Below are 11,753 nucleotides of genomic sequence, written 5' to 3'. Positions count from 1 at the left end.
TGACAAAACAGACTCTCTGTAGCAATAAGATACCAAATTCCAACCTGACTCTATTATAATCATGACAGACAGCAGGCCCTCAAAAGAATTATTTTACCTCAAAACATTATATATATTATATATAGTTTCTTGAGATGGAGTCTCGCTCTGTTGCCCAGTGTGGAGTATAGTGGCATGATCTCAGCTCACTGCAACCTCCATCTCCCAGGTTCAGGCAATTCTCGTGCAGCCTCCCCAGTAGCTAGCATTACAGGTATGCAACACCACACCAGGCTAATTTTTGTATTTTTAGTAGAGTGGGGTTTCACCATGTTGGCCAGGCTGGTCTTGAACTCCCGACCTCAAGTGATCCACCCACCTCAGCCTCCCAAGGTGCTAGGATTACAGGCATGAGCCACTGTGCCTGGCCTCCAAAATATATTTGACTTATTTTGAAATGGCTTTGCAAAGCTGTCTCTTGTAGGGGAAATTTACATTCTGTAGAGAATCCCCTTCCCTCTCCAGGCGTCTTCTGACACTGAAGAGATGAGCTGACAGTCTAGCACTTTTTAAAGATCTGAATAGGAAACATTTGCTATCTATTTATTGCCTGTAAGGGTGGCCACCTATGAGACCTGTGAGACTTTATCTACATAATAAGACCTTTGTCTCCACAGCCCCTTATCTTAACCTAGACATTCCTTTCTACTGATTCCAGTATTTTAGATAATACCTCTTTCAACCAATTGCCAATCAGGGCCAGGTATGGTGGCTCACATCTGTAATTTCAGCACTTTGGGAGGCCAAGGCAGGAGCATCACTTGAGCCCAGGAGTTTGAGACAACCCCAGGCAACCCAATGAGATCCCATCTCTACTTAGAAAAGAAAAAGGAAAAGAAGAAAGAAAAATCAGCCAGGCATAGTGGCACACACCTGTAGTCCCAGCTACTCCAGTGGAGGAGGTGGGAGGATTGCTTGAGCCCAGGAGTTAGAGGCTACAGTGAGCTATGACTGAACCACTGCACTCCAGCCTAGTCAGCAAAGCAAGACCTATCCCCCCGCCAAAAAACGTTGCCAATCTGAAAATCTTTAGAACTACCTAGGACCCAGAAGCCCCTCCCCACCCCTTTTGAGTTGTCCCACCTTTTCAGAACAAACCAATGTACACCTTAGGTATACTGGTTGATGTCTGTCTGTAACTTCTGTCCTTCTAAAACATGTAAAATTAAACTGAAACACAACCACCTTGGGCACATGTTCCCAGGACCTCCTGAAGCTGTGTCACAAGTCATGATCCTCACATTTGGCTCAGAATAAATCTCTTCAAGTATTTTACAGAGTTTGGCTTTTTGTCTACAGTACCCTGTGCCTCAGTGTCCTTATTTGTAAAATGGGGATAATGCTAATAGTACCTTAAATTATACCAGGTGGGTTCTCATATTTAAATGAGATATATATAGTATCAGTTAGCTTTTGCTGGGTAACAAACCACCCCAAAATTCAGTGGCTTAAATCAGTTAGCATTTATCATTGCTCACAAAGCTACAGGCCAACCGGGCAGTGCTTTTGATCTTGGATGGGCTTGCTCAAGCACAAAATGGTCAATTGCAGGCTGAGTAGGCAACTCTGGTAATTTTGGCTGCTCTCTCTCATGTTTGGGGGACAACAGGCAAGAGGCTGGTATAGGATGGCCTCCACTGGGACAACTGGACTCTCCTCCATGGGATTGTTACTGGAGAGGGGTCCTAATCCAGATCCCAAGAGAGGGTTCTTGGATCTTGTGCAAGAAAGAATTCAAAACAAGTCTGTAAAGTGAAAGCAAGTTTATTGAGAAAGTAGAGGAATAAAAGAATGGCTATTCCATAGACAGAGCGGCCCCAAGGGCTGTTGGCTGCCCATTTTTATGGCCTCCCCTTTTTAGACCATATAGGGTAACTTCCTGAAGTTGCCATGGCATTTGTGAATTGTCATGATGCTGGTGGGAGTGTAGCAGTGAGGACAACCAGAGGTCACTCTGGTCGCCATCTTGGTTTTGGTGGGTTTTAGCTGGCTTCTTTACTGCAAGCTGTTTTATCAGCAAGGTCTTTATGACCTGTATCTTGTGCCAACCTTCTAGCTCATCCTGTGACTTAGAATGCCTTAACCGTCTGGGAATGCAGCCCCATACTTCTCAACCTCATTTTACCCAGCCCCTATTCAAGATGGAGTTGTTCTGGTTCAAATGCTTCTGACAGGATCTCATGTCCCACAACAGGCTAGTCTGGGTTTCTTCATATGGGGTTGAAGAGAATGACTGGAAGTGTGCAAAGATTTTCAAAGGGGCTGAGAACTGGTATACCTTCACTTCCCCTGCATTTTGTTTGTCAAAAGAAGTCACGTGGCCAGCCCAGATTCAACGAGTGAGGAGAGAGACTCTATCTTTTGATGGGAGGAGCTGCAAAGTCACATTGCAAAGGATGTGGATACAGGGAGAGGTATTGAGCCATTTTTGCAACCAATCTGCTATTATTACAGGTGTCTCATACAAAAGGATGGCCAGGCAGCAAATCCATGGCCAAGTGACCACCAGCATATCACCTGGTACTGGATTTGAGCAGATAGCTAATGCTAATCCCTGCCCAGGAAGGACTGAGGTATTTAAAACATTGTATTAACTAAAGTGTTTTATTAGTTTCTGTGACCAGGCACAGTGGCTTATGCCTGTAATCTCAACACTTTGGGAGGCCAAGGCAGGTGGATCACCTGAGGTCAGGAGTTCAAGACCATCCTGGCCCACATGGTGAAACCCCATCTCTGCTAAAATTACAAAAAATTAGTCGGGCATGGTGGTGGGCACCTGTGATCCCAGCTACTTAGGAGGCTAGGGCACAAGAATCACTTGAACCCGGGAGGTGGAGGTTGCAGTGAGCCAAGATCACACCATTGCACTCCAGCCTGGGCAATAAGAGCGAAACTCCATCTCAAAAAACAAAAAAAAAAATTCTGTACCTGAAATTTTATCATTGAGGCCTTGTTGACTGGAAAAGGACTGCTCCTCTCAGGGTTATCAGATTCCCAGCGACAGAAAATAACTCCTTCAAAGGCACCTTTCATTGGAGTAACCAATCCTTCCAGCCCCCAGCTCCTTCCAGCCACATTATTGGGCTCTTATACTGCAGGACACTATTCCCCTGCCCTAATCATCCCAAAGCAAGCAGCAGACAGCCTGAGGCAGATGCTGTACCACAGAGCCCACAGTTACTATTCAAACTAGTGAGGACTAAGCTTTGATTGTTTTATCTAGTCCAAATGCCTATATAAGGGGTCTGGGGAGTCATGCTCTACAAACCGTAAGTTCTCATCAGATGGGTTTTTTAACCTGTATTAGTCTGTTTTCACACGGCTGATAAAGACATACCTGAGACTGAGAAGAAAAAAAGGCTCAATTGAACTTACAGTTCCACATGTCTGGGGAGGCCTCAGAATCATGGCAGGAGGTGAAAGGCATTTCTTACATGGTGGTGGCAAGAGAAAAATGAGGAGGAAGCAAAAGCAGAAACTCCTGATAAACCCATCAGAGCTCATGGGACTTATATACTATCATGAGAATAACACGGGAAATACTGCCCCCATAATCCAGTTACCTCCCCTTGGGTCCCTCCCACAACACGTGGGAATTCTGGGAGACACAATTCAAGTTGAGATTTGGGTGGGGACACAGCCAAACCATATCAGATGGGTTTTTTTTAACCCTATATATATCATGACTTACTTTCCAATATGACTCTGGCATAACATTACAAGACAAGGAAGAAAATCAAAATATTTTACCCCAAAACATGTTTCTTTGCCATATCTTGAAATGGCCCTGCAAAGCTGTTCTTTGTGGGGAGAAATTTGCATCTGTAACCAATCTTTATTAACATAGCTAGATCTTTTTCTTCCGGGCCCTCCCAATTCTAAAGAGATTAACTAAAGTCTAGGACCTTTTAAGGGTCTGAATAGGAAACACTTGTCATCTATTGTCTCTAAGGGCAGCCACTATAATACTTCAAAGGTGGGTGGCTTGTGCTTGTAATCCCAGCACTTTGGGAGGCTGAGGCAGGCAGAGCACCTGAGGTCAGAAGTTTGAGACCAGCCTGGCCAACGTGGCAAAACTCCATCTCTACTAAAAAAATACAAAAGTTAGCTAGGCGAGGTGGCAGGCGCCTGTAATCCCAACTACTCCAGAGGCTGAGGCAGGAGAATCACTTGAACCTGGGAGGTGGAGGTTGCAGTGGCCCAAGATTGCGCCATTGCACTTCAGCCTGGGTGACAAGAGTGAAACTCTGTCTCGAAACAACAACTTCAAAGGACCTTTGGTCTCCACAGTCTTTTATCTTAACCTGATCATTTCCTTTCTATCAATCCCAGGTCTTTAGACAAACTCAACCAATTGTCAACCAGAAAATATTAAAATTTACTTGTAGCCTGGAAGCTGGAAGCCCACTGCCTGCCCCTGCTCTTTGAACTGTCCCTCCTTTCTGGACCAAACCAATGTATTTCTTAAATGTATTTGATTGATGTTTCATGCCTCCCTAAAATGTACAAAACCAAGCTGCACCCTGACCACCTTGGGCACATGTTCTCAGGACGTCCTGAGGGCTGTGTCACTGGCCATGGTCATTCATACTTGGCTCAGAATAAATCTCTTTAAATATTATACAGAGTTTGACTGTTTTCACTAAAACTAGCCAATCCTAAACCTGCCTAGCCTGCCTATCCTGACTCACCCATTTCTTCTCTCTGTATGTGTGTGTCTCTCTCGTGCCTGTGACCTTGGTGTTCTCTTGTGTGGCCTTGCACAGCATGGCATGCTCCCCTCCTCTTGGGAGCTATAATAAACTGTCTTTTCCGTGGCAATCATCTCCTAATCTTTTGGCCTCATCAACTCTGAATAAAAACAAAACCAACAACTACATGTTAAAACAGATACTGTTTGCCTTGTACGCAGGAACAGTTATAGGGCTGGTTAGGTCTTCACTCGGGCAGACCAATGAGTAGACTTCAGTTGTGGGTAACAGAAAGAGAGGGTCACTTCTGATAGAATAAGGGCTGAGCACAGAAGGCAAACAGGGTCAAGTCTGATCCACCGGCAGACTCAAGACTGACACAAGAAACCATGGGCAGGATGAAACCAGTAGTCACTTGTTTGAATAAAAGTCATCCAAAGAAAAAAGTCAGGAATGAAGCTTAGGTTGCAGAAGCAGAGTACCGTACAGCATCAGGGGGCAGTGGCATGGATTTCGCTGTGGAGTAATTTCACTTATTCTGGTGAGTTGCTTCCTTCTCCCTGGAGACTTAAAATTGGGTATGGCTATCAGCAACTTGTACTGTGAGACCAAAGCTGTCAGAATTAGAGCAGAATGGCCAACATGGACTGAAGCAAAAAATATAAGGAGGGAGTTGGCAGGTAAGCAAAACTGGGGGCAGATATGTTTAGCATATTAGTAGAATCAAGATAATCCAGAGGGGAGAGAGGGAGGAAGATGAGCAGCATATATGGGCATCTATAGTTCCAACTCCCAAAATAGGTAACTCAGGTTATGACTGCTCCCATTACAGAAATATTCATAACATTGTTCCACCAATGATGAGTACCTTCAAGGCACTTATGTATTTATAGATCACTAGCTGCTTGACAGGGAGGCCATGGGACACACAAAATTAAAGTAAATATGTTCAATACACGCTAATCCCAAAGATCAGGTAAAAATAAAAATAGAACATTTCTGAATAGGGGAAAAAATGGAGTTTGATTGTCTTAACACCCAGTGTATACAAAGTGTATACAGTTATTTTGTAATGTAGAGTTATCATGAGGAAGGTGCAGAGGAGGTTCTGAACAATCTGTGATTGCTACATGGGTAAAATACTCAGATGTTTATAAGACATCTAACCTGTTCTGTTTTTTTCCCCACTTGTAGTAGAAGTTTTGGTAGCAAATATAAGCCTTTCATCTGTCAAATATACAGATTTCTTAGGGCAAACATAAACTTCTGCCTCTCTTCAGGGGCAAAAAAAAAAAAAAAAGAGAGAGAGAACAGTGCCTACAGCTAAATTGATGATTCAGCTCCAACCCCTCCCAGCCATACATATGGGATGCTCCTGGGGTATCAGCCACTGTGGTTGGAATCCACCCCTCAGGGAGGCTGACCTTGCTTGGTGTAACTCATGGGGCTGGAACAACTGTCTTCATCCACATTGATAGGAGAGGCAGCAGCAAATATGTTCTCAATGGAGGAAGTGCCAGATTTTGTTATTTACAAACTCCAATGTGGAGCAGTGGGAGATGGACAAAGCAACTCTCTTACGTGGAGATCATGTAGCAGCAGCAGTTCACCTCTAAAATTCAGCTAATATTTTCTTTCTTGCTATAGAACAGTGGGCAGGGCCAGGTGAACCAGCACCATAGGCAGTGACGCAGTGGTTAGGAAGTCCTTGGAAGTGCAATCCTTCTCAAAAAAGTAGATGGCAGTGGCTGGCACACATGGAGGTTCAGGACGGGAGAGAAGAGAATGCTTACCACAGAGCTGGTGACAGAGGAGGGGCTGAGGCGGGGCCGCTGTGCAGGTCCATGATGAAGTCCTTTTGATGTCGAACCACTGGCATTCAGCAGTGATGGTGTCTCAAGAAGCTCTGGATCTTGAACCGCCATCTGCCAGCTGTCCCTGCCTTACTTTCTTATTCAGAAATAGAAACATAAGCCCTATAGTGAGCCATAGTATGGGAAATGGTCAATGCCACTTCTTCCATGTGGGGTGGCATTGACCCTCCCTCATATTATGGTTCCTTATAGGACTCTGTTCTTTATAGAACATCCTGTACTGATTTAAAGGTGGCTCATGCTGGTAATTCCAGCACTTTGGGAGGCTGAGACGGGCAGATCACGAGGTCAGGAGATCTAGACCATCCTGGCTAACACAGTGAAACCTTGTCTCTACTAAAAACACAAAAAATTAGCTGGCTGTGGTGGCACGTGCCTGTAATCCTCCCTGCTTGGGAGACTGAGGCAGGAGAATCACTTGAAGCCACTACTGTGCTCCAGCCTGGGCGACAGAGTAAGGCTCTGTCTCAAAAAAAAAAAAAAAAAAAAGAGAGAGAGAGAAAAAGAAAAAGAAAGAAAGAAAAGAAAAAAGAAAAAAAAGTAGCATCTATTTCTTTATTGTCTTCATAATATGAATGAGTAATATCCATTCCCACAGGAGGTGGATGGCATCTTTCCTGAGAAGCGGGCACTAGAAAATAGATCAGCCATGCAATGGACTCTTAGGATGGGATCATCCCCAGCAGGGCACTGGAGGCACTGATTTCAACAAGGTAAGGCCAACTTGGATTGACGAATACCGGGAATAGGGCATGATTTGTCTGTTTATGTTTTGAGCATCTTCTGTTTTGAGTGTTTTTCCTGCTAAAAATAATGCATGCTCATTGCAGAAAATCTAGAAGGTTCAGAAGGGTGTGAAGAAACACCCCATCCAGAAATAAACACTGTTAATATTTTTCCTATTCAATTATTATTTGAAGTCAGATTGAAGATACGATTTATTTTGGTTTTCTTTGCCCCATTAAAAAATACCGCAAGAGGCTGGCATGGTGGCTCAAGCCTGTATCTCCAGCTCTTTGGGAGGCTGAGGCAGGTAGATCACCTGAGGTCAGGAGTTCAAGACCAGCCTGGCCAACATGGTGAAACCCCCGTCTCTACTAAAATACAAAAATTAGCCGGGCCTGGTGGCGCGTGCCTGTAGTCCCGGCTACTCAACAGGCTGAGGCAGGAGAATCGCTTGAACCAGAGAGGTGGAGGTTGTGGTGAGCCAAGATCCCACCACTGCACTCTGGCCCGGATAACAAGAGCAAAACTCCATCTGAAAAACAAAAAAAATTCTTTTTTTTTTTTGTTTTTGAGACAGATCTTGCTCTGTCACCAGACTGGAGTGCAGTGGCGTGATCTCAGCTCATTGCAACACCTGCCTCCCGGGTTCAAGCAATTCCCCTGCCTCAGTCTCCCGAGTAGCTGGGACTACAGGTGTGCACCACCATGCTTGGCTAATTTTTTTGTATTTTAGTAGAGACGAGGTGTCCAAGTTGACCATGTTGGCCAGGATGGTCTTGATCTCTTGACCTTGTGATCTGTCCACTTCGGCCTCCGAAAGTGCTGGGATTACAGGTGTGAGCCACCATGACCAGCCAAAAACAAAAAAAAATATTCTAAGAGTGTTTAGAAAATCCTTACTTCTTTTTGAAAGTAAGAATGGGAAACGTGTGTGAGATGATGCTGGCGTGCCAAAGCAATGAAACGGCATAGGCATTTGTCATTGGAAATCCTCACGTGTTGAATAAGTTCACCTCCTCTGAAGTGGAGCCCATCTCCCACTACAGAAGCTGGAAATTCCAGAGACTTTCTCATCTTTCCTCACGACTGGGGCAGAGTGACATGATATAGACTCTACCCCTCAATGCTGCACCCAACAATGCTGTACCCCAAACAGTCTCACTTTCAATCAGAAGCTGGTAATCCAGAGAAATAAAGACTGTACAAAATGGTCTGGACACTGGGTGGCAGCAGTTCAGCTTTCAGGATGCAACACCCCTGCTGCAGGCAATGCCGCCTGCAGCATCCCATTGCATGTCTTAATGGACCGGTTCTTCAGCACAACTTTGTTCCAAGAGCACGGTCTCTGAGCTTTCCTCTACAGTTCTGCAGAGTCTGTGAGCTACCCAATATTCTTTTAACAAATTCCTTCACTTGCTTAAACCAGAATTGCTTTCTACAGACTGCAACTACAACCATTGACTGAGAAAGTATATGATCGGCATGTTTAGCCCTATTTCTGTTACTTTGTTTTGGGTGCTCCACTTTGTTGTCATCGTTGTTGTTTGCTTATTCTTTTTGTCTTTTAGACAAATTGTATTTGATTTTATTTGATTTTCTATAATCATTTAGGCAGTGGCACCCTGTTTTTAATTATCCTTAAGGTCATCAAGTATATTCTGAAACACATGTATTTCTAGTTATCAGAGCTAAATGAACACTTAAAACATTTTTCTCTGGCTGGGCATGGTAGCTCACACCTGTAATCCCAGCACTTTGGGAGGCTGAGGCAGACGGATTGCTTCAGGTCAGGAGTTCAAGGCCAGCCTGGCCAACATGGACAAACTCCATCTCTACTAAAAATACAAAAATTAGCCGTGTGTGGTGGCACATGCCTGTAATCCCAGTTACCAGGGAAACTGGAGCACAACAATCTCTTGAACCCGGGAGGTGAAGGTTGCAATGAGCCAAGACCGCACCACTGCACTCCAGCCTGGGTGACAGAACGAGACTCTGTCTAGAAAAAAAAAAAAAAATTAAAAAAATTAAACATCAAATCAAATAAAAATTCTTCCCTAAATACAATGAAAAAATGAAAATGAAAAATGAGCTTCTCCCCGGGGAGGCAGAGGTTGCAGTGAGCCAAGATCGTGCCACTGCACTCCAGCCTAGGTGACAAGAGCGAGACTCCATCTCAAAAAAAAAAAAACAAAAGAGCTTTTCCTTTTCCAACACACACCACCACACACACACACACCCCCCACTTCCCAGGCTTTGCCTAATTCAATCAGGGATTATAAATGTTTGCCACGATGTGTCAGCTCACCTCCTCAACTCTGCTTCAAAGCAAGTCTGCATTACTGCAGAAATGAGGCAGCACAAAGAATGTCTCAGCTGTGCCCCATACTGTCCCAGGAACCCCCCTCTGTCCTGGGCATACGGGCATAGTTGGTCACCCTGGCCTAAGCCATACCCCAGTCTGAAGGATTGTTGGCTCTGCCCCTCACCCAAGCTGTACCTAAATTAGGAGCTTAGCGCTGGTCTGGGTTCCTCTGGCCAGAAACCAGAACTCTGTGGTGTCTTGGTTGACCTCTGTTGTCAACACATTGGCAATGTTTGCCGCTTTTTGGTTGAGACAACAAAAGTCCACCATCAGAAATTCTACAGCATCCTTAAAGGGAACTCTGCCTCTCCAAGGCAGCACAAGAAAGGCCACCTGCCTGAGCTTCCTCCTTGGTGACTGCATTATGTTGAAAACATTCACTGCCCCTTCCTGAGGGCATATTATTGTCCTTGTCCATTGACATTAAACTTGGTCATGTAACCTGCAGTGCCCCTCCATGTAGGATTATACATCCCCACCCTGTCGAACACAGGGTAGCCATACGACTTTCTTTGGCCAGTGCAATGAAAACAGAAGCTTGAAGAGCCAGCTTGTGGTCTTCCCCTGCCAGGACACCAGCACTGGTCCCGGTGGGGGATGCTCAGTCAACCTGCCTCTTAAGTGAAAATGACATGGAACAAAGCTGAAATTGACTACAATGTTGTTATTAAGCCATGAGATTTGGGAGTTGCTCACTGCTGCAAATAACCTATCTTCATCTTTACATTCTGTGTGAGCCCTTATTGTCCCTGTATCTTTCACTTAGAAAGGCACTGGACTCTCTTCTGAGTCTTTTTTTTTTTTTTTGATACAGAGTTTCACTCTTGTTGCACAGGCTGGAGTGCAATGGCACAATCTCCACTCACCGCAACCTCCACTCCCGGGTTCAAGCAATTCTCCTGCCTCAGCCTCCCGAGTAGCTGGGAGTACAGGCTTGCGCCACCACACCCAGCCAATTTTGTATTTTCAGTAGACACGGGGTTTCTCCATGTTGGTCAGGCTGGTCTCGAACTCCCAACCTCAGGTGATCCGCCCGCCTTGGCCTCCCAAAGTGCTGGGATTACAGGCGTGAGCCACTGCGCCCAGCCTCTCTTCTGAGTCTTACGTGGATAAGACGGAGAGAATGCCAGGCTATACTGTCAGAGGAGCTGTGATGGGGACTCTCCTCTAGTCTCCATTACCCAAACAAGTAACAGAACAATCCGCTCACGTTTTCTGGTTTATGAACCTGTAGAAAAGTTTGAGCCAAAGGAAGGTTTTATCTGAGGCTTTCCCAAGTTTATCTTGAAAGTAGGTAGAGTCAACTCAAGTTAACAGACATTCCTTCATTAAACTGAGAGCTTGCTATATATGCCAGACGAGGCAGCATCTCTTCTGAGTAAACTGAAAATGTAACTAGGAGATAAATATCTGAGAGTGAGAACCTATGAGGCACCATGAGAATAAAATAATACTTTTAGAAGGCAAATGTGTGATCAGTTCACCAAAAAAAGTAACAATGCAAACATAAACCCAAAACGAAATCTCAGTAAAGACAAAGCATCAGAAAATGTACATAATTTAATCATGTTATTGTATAATAAACATTAAAATATAGCTCTGGTTGTGTAAGTCAGTCAAAATCAATACAAATGTATTTTTCTAAATATCTGTCCAGAAGAACCCCTTAGGAAACAAAATATATTCTGTGCCTTTCCTGGGAATGTGCTTTCTAACACAGGCTAGCGAGTGTACTGAGATAGGCAATTCCTATGCTGACAATGAGTGTAATATGGTACAGCTATTCTGGAAGATAGTTTTGAAATTCTTTTTGAGTCTTTATGCTATTCATATCTTCTGGCACAGTATAATCACATCTAAAAAATTGTTCTAAAAAATAATCAGAAATTGGCCGGTGGTGCACGCCTGTAATCCCAGCGCTTTGGGAGGCCAAGGCAGGCAGATCACCTGAGGTCACGAGTTCGAGACCATCCTGACTAACATGGTGAAACCGTCTCTACTAAACACAAAAAATTAGCTGGGCATGGTGGTGCATGCCTGTAATCCCAGCTACTCGGGAGG

This window comes from Mandrillus leucophaeus, unplaced genomic scaffold (assembly GCF_000951045.1).
Source record: "Mandrillus leucophaeus isolate KB7577 unplaced genomic scaffold, Mleu.le_1.0 Scaffold49, whole genome shotgun sequence".
Classification (NCBI taxonomy): Eukaryota; Metazoa; Chordata; class Mammalia; order Primates; family Cercopithecidae; genus Mandrillus; species Mandrillus leucophaeus.
This window is presented reverse-complemented; position numbering follows the sequence as displayed.